Consider the following 12085-nt stretch of genomic DNA (forward strand, 5'->3'; position numbering starts at 1 on the left):
CTTGTTATTAAACTATGTTACCTTCCTTATTCAAGCTGCTGGATCGGGGTGGCACAAACGTGCCCTACCTGACATTGGCAGCTCAATTTTGAATCTGTGAAACGTAAGAGAAAGCTTGGTTCAGGCCTGCCCTGAGGATAAACATTTTTTTCCCCTTTGAGACAGCTTCATTGTATGCTTGCTGCGGAAGAAACATCCCCTCTAATGACATATTTTGCAATATCCTTATTGGCATACAAGTGGGTGTTACCAGTGCTCTTGTTTTTCCAGCATCGCTTTTGTTTTGCTCTTTGGCTGGGGCTCCAGTTTAACAGGGGAAAATCAAGCCTCTGAAAGCGAACATGAGCCTTTCCACACTTGCATTTAACTGTGACGCAAATATGACCCACCAACCTATTTTTTCCTGCCCTCCCGTGGCCTCATGACATTGCCTTCATGTGTGTTGAATTTATAATAATGGGAGTCTAGTATAGATCTATTTCAAGCTATTCCGTTCTTATCAGCTAGCCATTCCCTCAATACTGTCTAACTAATTTACTAAGTCTGCAGTACTATTACTATTTTTTTCTCATCATTCCTATTACCCATCTCCTCCCACTTATAGAATAGAATAGAATTCTTTATGGGCCAAGTGTGATTGGACACACAAGGAATTTTTTTCTTTGGTGCATATGCTCTCAGTGTGCATAAAAGAAAATATACATTTGTGAAGAATCACGAACTACAACACCTAATGATTGTCAGTAGAATAGAATTCTTTATAGAATAGAATAGAATTCTTTATGGGCCAAGTGTGATTGGACACACAAGGAATTTTTTTCTTTGGTGCATATGCTCTCAGTGTGCATAAAAGAAAATATACATTTGTGAAGAATCACGAACTACAACACCTAATGATTGTCAGTAGAATAGAATTCTTTATAAAATAGAATAGAATTCTTTATGGGCCAAATGTGATTGGACACACAAGGAATTTTTTTCTTTGGTGCATATGCTCTCAGTGTGCATAAAAGAAAATATACATTCGTCAAAAATCATGAACTACAACACTTAATGATTGTCAGTAGAATAGAATTCTTTATAGAATAGAATATAATTCTTTATGGGCCAAGTGTAATTGGACACACAAGGAATTTGTCTTTGGTGCATATGCTCTCAGTGTGCATAAAAGAAAATATACATTTGTGAAGAATCACGAACTACAACACCTAATGATTGTCAGTAGAATAGAATTCTTTATAGAATAGAATAGAATTCTTTATGGGCCAAATGTGATTGGACACACAAGGAATTTTTTTCTTTGGTGCATATGCTCTCAGTGTGCATAAAAGAAAATATACATTCATCAAAAATCATGAACTACAACACTTAATGATTGTCAGTTGAATAGAATTCTTTATAGAATAGAATTCTTTATGGGCCAAGTGTGATTGGACACACAAGGAATTTGTCTTTGGTGCATATGCTTTCAGTGTGCATAAAAGAAAATATACATTCGTCAAAAATCGTGAACTACAACTCATAATGATTGTCAGTAGAATAGAATTCTTTATAGAATAGAATAGAATTCTTTATGGGCCAAGTGTGATTGGACACAAGGAATTTGTCTTTGGTGCAGATGCTCTCAGTGTGCATAAAAGAAAATATACATTCGTCAAAAATCGTGAACTACAACACTTAATGATTGTCAGTAGAATAGAATTCTTTATAGAATAGAATATAATTCTTTATGGGCCAAGTGTGATTGGACACACAAGGAATTTTTTCTTTGGTGCATACGCTCTCAGTGTGCATAAAAGAAAATATACATTTGTCAAAAATCATGAACTACATGATTGTCATAGGGGTCAAATAAGCAATCAGGAAACAATCAATATTAATAAAAACCTTAAGGATACTGTACATGCAACAAATTTCAGTCATACAGTCATAAGTGGGAAGAAATGGGTGATAGGAATGATGAGGAAAAAACTAGTAGTAATAATAGTGACTGTATGACTGTAAGTATTGTACCTCATGATTCTTCACAAATGTATACAGTGTTCCCTCAATTTTCGCGGGGGATGCGTTCCGAGACCGCCCGCAAAAGTCGAATTTCCGCAAAGTAGAGATGCGGAAGTAAATACACCATTTTTGGCTATGGACAGTATCACAAGCCTTCCCTTAACACTTTAAACCCCTAAATTACCATTTCCCATTCCCTTAACAACAATTTACTCACCATTATTACTGGTACTCACCATTGAATAAGATCCTTAGTGATCCTGATATTTATAAACATAATTATTTATTAACAATAATATTTTTTTGTTATTTATTTGCAAAAAGTATTAGTTTGGCGATGATGTATGACAACATCGGGCAGGAAAAACCGTGGTATAGAAAAAAAACGCGAAGTATTTTTTAATTAATATTTTTTGAAAAACCGTAGTATAGGTTATTCGTGAAAATCGAGGGAACACTGTATTTTCTTTTATGTTCACTGAGAGCATATGCACCAAAGAAAATTCCTTGTATGTTCAATCACACTTGGCCAATAAAGAATTCTATTCTATTCTATTCTCTCTGTATTGAGAGCAAAAAAAATTACAATCTTAGGAGCTTACCTCACCTGCTATCCAGATGCTAACTACTGATAGCGAATTTCAAGCCTGATTTGAAAGTCACAAAGATATTTTCCTAGCTTTACCGATGCTTGGTGTTGTGTCCAGAGGACAGTTGAGGAATGTGTCCGCCCCTTACCCTGGGCGGGAAAACACAGACCTGGGATTGGTCAGATCATCCTGGCAGCAGGAGGTATAAATAGCTGCCAGGCGTGGCCATCTTTTCAGTTATTGTTAACAGTTCCAGTTGCACATTATTCATTACCTTCATTCAATAAACCTGTAAATATTATCTGACCTACCGGTGCCTTATTGGGCAGATCTTACTCTTTGATTTGATTTTAATTGCAGAAGTGCATTATTTTTGCAACATAGAACCCAATAGGTTGAGGCATAGCATGCTGGAAGCAGTTCAGACTTTCAAATCAGGCTTGAAATTTGCTAATCCTAAATCCTAAGATTGTATTTTTTTTTTTGTTCTCAATACAGAGAGATGTACCGTATTTCTTTTCAATAAAAATAATTTTAATTTTTATATACACATGTCGTATATAGCATAACCATAGTCTTTTTTCTCTCTTATTTTCTGTGACATTAGTGGCTATTTTGCTGTTAAACAAAATCAGGATATTTAAAAGAAAAAGATGTAGATTTATTTGCTTCTCCAAAGAAATCTTCTTTGCTTACCTAAGGAAATACTGTAGTTAGATATTGCATAATTTTTTCTTCATTATTACTGTTAGTTCATATACATGGTAAAAATGATTATTAGAGTTTCAGTTGTCACATAAATGCTGCTGTTTTAATCACTTAAACCCACTTTGGCTTTGATATATTTCAGAAAAGGCCTGCCATTTTCAGCGCTACTGGTGCGCCCTCTTCCCTCCTGAATCTTATTTAACCCTTTAACATATTTAAATGTTTCGATCATGTCCCCCCTTTCCCTTCTGTCCTCCAGACCAGTGTTTCCCAACCTTGGCAACTTGAAGATATTTGGACTTCAACTCCCAGAATTCCCCAGCCAGCGAATGCTGGCTGGGGAATTCTGGGAGTTGAAGTCCAGATATCTTCAAGTTGCCAAGGTTGGGAAACACTGCTCCAGACTATACGGATTGAGTTCATTCTTTCCTGATAAGTTTTATGCTTAAGACCTTCCACCATTTTTGTAGCCCGTCTTTGGACCCGTTCAATTTTATCAATATCTTTTTGTAGGTGAACTGAACACAGTATTCCACAGATTATTTTCAAATTGACTTTTGCTTTCCAAGGCGATTATTGATCATTTTATTTTTGATTAGTTTTACAATATTGATATTTTGGTTGTGTACAAACATGTACTGTGCAATCTCTTATCAGTAAACCCAGAAGAATGAAATATATTGAGGAATATTAAAAAGGCAGAACATTATATTTCCCTAAATGAGAAATGGAGAAACATGCTTTTTTTAGAGCAGTGATGGCGAACCTTCTTTTCCTTGGGTGCCGAAAGAGTATGTACGCACGCTATCGCACATGCGTGAGTGCCCACACCGATAAGTCAATGCCTAAGAAGGGCGAAAACAGCTTCCCCCACCCCATGGGGGCCCTATGGAGTCTGGAAATGGCCTGTTTCCCAACTTCTGGTGGGCCCAGTAGGCTTGTGTTTCGCCCTCCCCAGGCTCCAAAGGCTTCCCTAGAGCTGGCGGAGGGTAAAAATGCCCTTCCCCATCCCCCTGAAGGTTCACTGGAAGCTAAAAATGCCCTCCCAGAGCCTCTGTGCGAGCCAAAAATCAGCTGGCCGGCACACACATGCATATTGATGCTGAGCTAGGACAACAACTTGTGTGCCAGCGGATATGGCTCCTTGTGCCACCTGTGGCACCTCTGCCATAGGTTCGCCATCACTGTTTTAGAGACAGGAAGCAGACTCACTCTTAATAGCTCCCCCCCACCACTGTTCTGTCGAGCTCTCTGGTAGAATCCTCCCAAAAATGCACAGATAACATTTCAGACACACACACGTTTGAAAATTGAAAACAATGTTCTTTATAATGAAAAATAGAAGACTGTGAATTGCCTCACAGCTGCAAGCTAAGTATCACAGAACTGATAAGGGACTTGTGCAAATTACCAGTTTGTATAGCAAAGAGCACTCGTCTCCAAACAAACTGGTAATTTGCACAAGTCCCTTATCAGTTCTGTGATACTTAGCTTGCAGCTGTGAGGCAATTCACAGTCCTTCTTTTTTCACAAAGTGAAACACACTTTGCCCTGGTTTAGTTTCAAAGCCAGAAAAATCAGGACACAAAAGGTCCAAGTCAGTAAAACAGTCACGAAACACAACGATCAGATAATCCTCCACAATGGCCAAACCCACAGGCTGCTATTTATAGCAGCCTCACTAATTACCACAGCCCCACCCAACCAGAGGTGGCCTCATTTTCTTTTATAATAATCTCTCAGTTGTTGCTGCCTATGCATCGCTCTCCGCATGCGTGGCTGTATCATTAACTCTTGTTCTGAATCCAAGGAAGAGCTAGATAATTGATCTCCTTCTGAGCTGTCTGCCCCACTCTCCTCCTCCCTGTCACTCATGTCTTCTTGGTCAGAGAAGCCTTCATCAGCAGATTCCACCGGGGGCAAAACAGGCCTGCAGCATGTGGATGTCTCCCTCACATCCACAGTCCTTGGGGCAGGAGCTGGGCCAGAGCTAACCACAACACCCCCCAAGCAAAAAAATCTTTGTGCCCATTAAGAAAGACTGGGCCAGCTGATCTACAAAATAAAAGACCTACATCTTCAGGGTGATGGGATTAAGAACAGGACACAACCCTTCAGGACATAATAGGATTAACCCACTACCATTTAGCAGAAGACACAGAGCTCACTACATTGCACAATGTCCTAAGGGTTTTTCAGACATTGCATCATCTCAGAGCAGTCCCAACTTCAAATCAAGTCCTGGAGCTCAGACAGACACCTAGAGTTCGCATTTCCTCTTTTGCCTATAAAGCCAGCCATGACCCCGTGGAAATCTGACAACAGCCAATACAATATCAAAGGACATGTTACTGCACAGGAACAGGAAGTTCAAGTGCAAAGTCGAAACACAAACACACACACCACTCTCAACTCCATGTGGTCAGCTACCCAGAACTCATGTGGTTCATCATTAAAGCATCTTTCCAACCAGCCTCCCTGTTTCCAGTGTCTTTCTACCAGCTTGGAATTGAACCAGGTGGATATTTTTCCCCACAAACTTAAAAAGCAATATAATGATGAGGAGGAATACAATCTATCAATATAATACGAACAAATACAGTGGCACCTCTACTTACGAAATTAATTCGTTCCTTGACCAGGTTCTTAAATAGAAAAGTTTGTAAGAAGCAATTTTTCCCATTGAAATCAATGTAAAAGTAAATAATGTGTGTGATTGGGGAAACCACAGGGAGGGTGGAGGCCCTGTTTCCAACCAGGAGATTCCTAGAGAGGCCCCACGAAGGCTTTCCCCCACCTTTTCCGGCCCTGTTTCCTCCCAGGAGATTCCTAGAGAGGCCCCACGGAGGCTTCTCCCTGCCTTTTCCAGTTACAGTTTCGGGTTTGTAAGTAGAAAATGGTTCTTGAGAAGAGGCAAAAAAAATCTTGAACACCCGTTTCTTATCTAGAAAAGTTCTTCAGTGTTGTGGTTGGCTCTGGCCCAGCTCCTGCCCCAGGGAATGGGGAGGTGGATGCAGGGAAAAATTCAACATGTCACAGGCCTGTGTTATTGCCGACAGAATCAGTTCAGAGTTTAGTTTCCTCGGACGAAGAAGAAGGTGGGAGTGACTCGGCAGAGGAGGGCTTGGCACACAGCCAAGGCAGTCAATCTTCCTTATCTTCTATAGCTTCAGATGATGACATGTTGGACCCACGCAAGCGCAGAGTTATGTGTAGAAGAGACCAAGCAAGAACATATTACAGGAAATAAGGGAGGCCACCTGTGTTTGGATGGGGCTCCAGTAATTAGGGCTGCTGCTATAAATAGCAGCAGCCGGGTTTGGCCATTGTGGAAGAATATCTGTTGCAGTTTCGTCAGGAATCTTGTGTGCTGGACTTTGTTGCTTTTTCACACCTTTGAAACCAAAGCAGAGCAACGTGTGTGTGTGTCTTACTTAGTTGGAAGAAGAAGGGGTGTGAAGTTTCTTCACAGCTGCTAGCTAAGTACCTAAAGACTGCTTAAGGGAAATTGTACAGACTACCCAGTTGTTTTGGGAAGAGTGCTCTTTGCAATACAAAAAGAGTGCTTTGTTTATTTTGACTTTTGTGATAAAGAATATTGTTTTGAATTTTCAAACCTGTGTGTGTCTGAAATTTGTACCCTTGAATTTTCCAGAGGCTCCTACCAAAGAGCCCGGCAGAACATTAAGTAGAGGCGTTCTTAGGTAGAGGTACCACTGTAGAGAAGAGTTTAATGAAATGGTTATTTTAAATGGTTAAGTCCAGCATACTATCCAAAGAATCTTATAATCTCAGGGAAGGCTTGACTGGACCATAACACTGAACAGAAGTTCTCCTATTAAAAATAAATTAAAATAAAATGTAAAACCACAAAACAACATTTGGTTGCAATTGCTTCATTATTAATTAAATCTATTATTGTAGTTAGAAATGAACTGATATAAGTGTTCCTAATTTCTAATTCAGAGCGACATGAGTAATAAACATGCCACCTTACTTTTAAATTACAAGAATAATGTGATAAAAATAAATGCAATCTGATTTTCAATCTTCCTAACAGCCTGGTTAAGATTGCAGCTGTTTTTTTCACAAGTAATTAAAGTAAACAATTGAAGCATATGCTAAACGTATTAACAATTTCCTTTTACAGAGCATGCAGGAAAGCCAGTTTAATAATATCCCTCTCTCACATTGACTTTAAGCCTATTCACTGGAAGGTAAAGACAATCTTGTTTTATGACTAAAACATTCAATCCAAAAAATTAAAAAGCACATTTATAGAATACTATGCATGTCTTCTATTTTGCATTATTATACAAAAGAAGAAGAAAAAGGAAAAAAAGACACATGAAAAGCCTTATTCAGATAGAGTGATAAATAATACAGATACAGTGAGCTTTAGTCAATTTTTTAAAAAATCATTAATTATTTTTATATATAATAAGTGAAGTAATTTTCATCAATGCTTGCAACGATGGAGTGTCAGTTTGTAACTGGAAAGTGAACATGTATCTTTAATCCAAGATTTTAAAGTTTGGAATAGTTCTGACTTTGCAATGTTGGATGATTATTTTTATTATTTCAAATAATTAAAAATGCATTCCTTATATAGCCCACATTTACGTGTTTCTTTGATGTATGGAATTTTTTACTGAGATGTTCTTAAATACAACTTATTATTTCAAATATTCAATACAACTTATTATTTCAAATAATTTAAAATGCATTCCTTATATAGTCCACAAACATTTATGTGTTTCTTTGATGCATGGAATTTTTTACTGAGATGTTCCTAAATACAACTTTTGGAAAACAAAAGGACCAAGTATAAGTCAGCAAAAGGACCAATATTAATTTAATTTAATTTCTTATTTTATTTTATTTATTGGATTTGTATACTGCCCCTCTCCGAGGACTCATCCATGTCATCTCATCCAACCACGGACCAGCATTGACCGCACCAGTTCTGTGGCATCATCGGGTTACTACCAGTTCAGGTGAGCCAGTCTGAACGGGTCTGAATCTACCTCTTGAGTATATGACTGTTCCTTCCTGCAATCTGGGTGCAGTTCTTCCAAATTTGCACTGCACTTTTGTTAAAACTACACCATATCACTCTATAGTCTTCTAGAATGCCTACTTCCATCTCCCATGCATTTTTGTAAGTCAGATCAATATTTACTTATGCATTTGATTTTCCTTTCCAATGAAAGCCTGGTGGTTACCGTATTTTTGGAGTAGAAGACACACTAGAATATAAGACGCACCTTAGGTTTTGGGGCGGAAAATAGGGAAAAGAATCTGCTTTCCAGGTATTCATTTGATTAGCATCCTTAGTCTGGTCACCTTTAGCACAATGTTTTATCCCCTAGTTAAGGGCTTAAAAAAAACTTGATTCTGAGAGAGTAACAATTATTATTATTTATTATTTATTAGATTTGTATGCCACCCCTCTCCGAAGACTCGGGGCGGCTCACAACAGTAATAGAAACAATATAACAGTGAAACAAATCTAATATTAAAATAAAACATCTAAAACCCCAGCAATTTAAAACCATACAATACATACATATCAAACATAAAATATAAAAGCCTGGGGGAGGATGTCTCAGTTCCCCCATGCCTGGCGAGAAAGGTGGGTCTTGAGTAACTTTCAAAAGACAAGGAGGGTGGGGGCCGTTCTAATCTCTGGGGGGAGTTGATTCCAGAGGGCCGGGGCCACCACAGAGAAGGCTCTTCCCCTGGGGCCCACCAAACGAAATTGTTTGGTTGACGGGACCCGGAGAAGGCCAACTCTGTGGGACCTTATCGGCCGCTGGGATTTGTGCGGTAGAAGGCGGTTCCGGAGGTATGAAAGAGCTGCACGCCAGTAAGAGCTGGGAATATCATTATCACCTGGAAAGAAACATTCAGAGCAAGTACAACGATGGAAAAAACCCTGCAAAGACTTAAGGCTCGGAAAACATTCTTCACAGAGAGACACAATTAAAGAGCCTGCAAAGTAAGAGCTGGGAAGATCGTTAGCAGCTAGTTAGGGCTGGAAAAAAGCTACAGTCAGAGTATAAGGCGCACCCTAATTATCAGCCTCTTTTAGAGAGGGAAAAAGGTATGTCTTGTACACCGAAAAATATGGTATTATACATGCCACCCATTCATTCTGCTGAATTTGGCCGGTTACTGAAACCTATGCTGAAAAGAAGCCCCTTGAGTAAGTTAAATCCAGGTTTTAATTATACAAAAGTTTTACAAATAGTTTTAACTTAATTAAATACAATTTAGTTAGACTTGTTTTGCATAGATGTTTAGGAATAAATTAACTAAAACTATAATTATGATTTCTTAAAGATTAGGCAGTACAAGAAAACTAGAAAAAAAGATTGTATATTTCTGTTGTTTTTCTTCATTGTGAATTTTCTCTGCTCAATTAACAGCTTTCATTTTTTGTAAAAGATGTGGCAGGAAATGCAATCATGACTAAGAGATTTTTTAAAAGTACTTTAGTTGCATTTAAAACAGTGCAAGGTCATTCTGCTCTCTTGCTATTTCCTTCTGCATTTCCTGCAAACTTCCTGCAGTACTTCTATTTGAAAATTTCTTTTTCATATGTGGATACAGTAAACTATACAACAAACAGTAACCTTCCTTCTATAATCTCCATAAAATAAATGTGTTTTATCCATTAACTATGGATTTTTTTAGCTGTTAAAAGTTTTGGAACTCATTAATAAAAAAATGTTTATTATAATGTACTGGTCATATTTTAAATGCAAAATACAGGGGTATCTTTACTTATGAACTTAATTTGTTCCATGACCAGGTTCTTAAGTAGAAAAGATTGTAAGAAGAAGCAATTTTTCCATAGGAATCAATGTAAAAGCAAATAATGTGTGCAATTGGGAAAAACACGGGGAGGTGGAAGCCCTGTTTCCTCCCAGGAGATTCCTAGAGAGGCCCCACGGAGGCTTCTCCCTGCCTTTTCCGGCCCTGTTTCCTCCCAGGAGATTCCTAGAGAAGCCCCACGGAGGCTTCTCCCCGCCTTTTCCGGGCCTGTTTCCTCCCAGGAGATTCCTAGAGAGGCCCCACGGAGGCTTCTCCCCGCCTTTTCCGGCCCTGTTTCTCCCAGTAGATTCCTAGAGAGGCCCCACGGAGGCTTCTCCCTGCCTTTTCTGGCCCTGTTTCCTCCCAGGACATTCCTAGAGAGGCCCCACGGAGGCTTCTCCCTGCTTTTTCCGGCCCTGTTCCTCCCAGTAGATTCCTAGAGAGGCCCCACGGAGGCTTCTCCCTGCCTTTTCTGGCCCTGTTTTCTCCCAGGACATTCCTAGAAAGGCCCCATGGAGGCTTCTCCCCACCTTTTCCGGCCTTGTTTCCTCCCAGGAGATAAATCTTGAACACCCAGTTCTTATCTAGGAAAGTTCATAAGTAGAGGTGTTCTTAGGTAGAGGTACCACTGTACATTTACAAAAACATGCCCTTTAGCCAGAAATCTAGTAAGTATGTAAGTGAATAGAAAGACATACAGATACACAATGAACTATAATGTAGATAAAATATATTGCAATACCTTGGAAAACCCATGCTGTTTTTCTCCTGATATTCTTTCATTAAAACTTGCTACAGAACACCAAATTCAGCACTTTATGTAAGCAAGTTCAGTACAAATGTTATATTTGCTCAATGTGGGATAAACTATTATATCTTCTATGACCCAATCCATTTAATAGGCAGCATCTTATAGTCAAAAAAAAATGTTTAAAGACACTTATGCAATATTTTCATATATTAAGGATTAGCAACCTTCTCTAAAGTCATTTAGCATTCATGACACCTTAAGTGAGCTCACTTACCTTCAAAAGTAAATAACAATAAGAACAATAATCCAAGAGAGGTCAGGAGAAATTAATCTTGAAGCCACCCATGAAATGTTATTTAAGATGAAAGTCCTTTCAATTAAAACAAATGTATTTTGTTTGTTTGTTTATTAAATACATTTAATAGTAACATGTAATTTATACAGTACAGTATATGATTGCCTGCAGCAATGCATGAAATTGCATACGATGCTTCCCACATAAAAAGACTGCTGGCCCTGTCATAAATTTGGATATTAAATCTGAAATAATACAATTGGAAAATTGTGGATGAACATTTCCACTTACTGTATTTTTTGGTGTATAAGACACATCTTTTTCCTCCCTAAAATAGGCTGATAATTAGGGTGCGTCTTATACTCTGATTGTAACTTTTTCCCCCAGCCCTAACTAGTTGCTAACGATCTTCCCAGCTCTTACCTTGCAGGCTCTTTCATTGTTTCTTCCTGTGAAGAATGTTTTCCAAGCCCTAAGTCTTTGCAGGGTTTTTCTTATTACTCTAACTTGCTCTGAGTAAGTTTCTTTCTAGCCCTAACCAGGTGCTAACGATGTTCCCAGCTTGCAAACTCTTTCATTGTTAATCTCTGCCAAGAATGTATTCCAAACCCTGTCTTTGATTTTTTTTCCATTCTCTATTTGCTCCAAATGTTTCTTTCCAGCCCTAACCAGGTGCAAACAATGTTCCCAACTTTTATTGGCTTGCAAGCTCTTCCATTGTTACTCTCTGCCAAGAATGTATTCCAAACCCTGTCTTTATAGGGTTTTTTTTTTAATTGCTTTACTTGCTCCAGATATTTCTTTCCAGCCCTAACCAGGTGCTATTAAGGTACCCAAGCTCTTTCATTGTTACTCTCTGTGAAGAATGTTTTCCAAGCCCTAGGTCTTTGCACCGTTTGCTCAGACTGTTTCTTTCCA

Source organism: Erythrolamprus reginae, chromosome 4 (genome assembly GCF_031021105.1).
Source record: "Erythrolamprus reginae isolate rEryReg1 chromosome 4, rEryReg1.hap1, whole genome shotgun sequence".
NCBI lineage: Eukaryota > Metazoa > Chordata > Lepidosauria > Squamata > Dipsadidae > Erythrolamprus > Erythrolamprus reginae.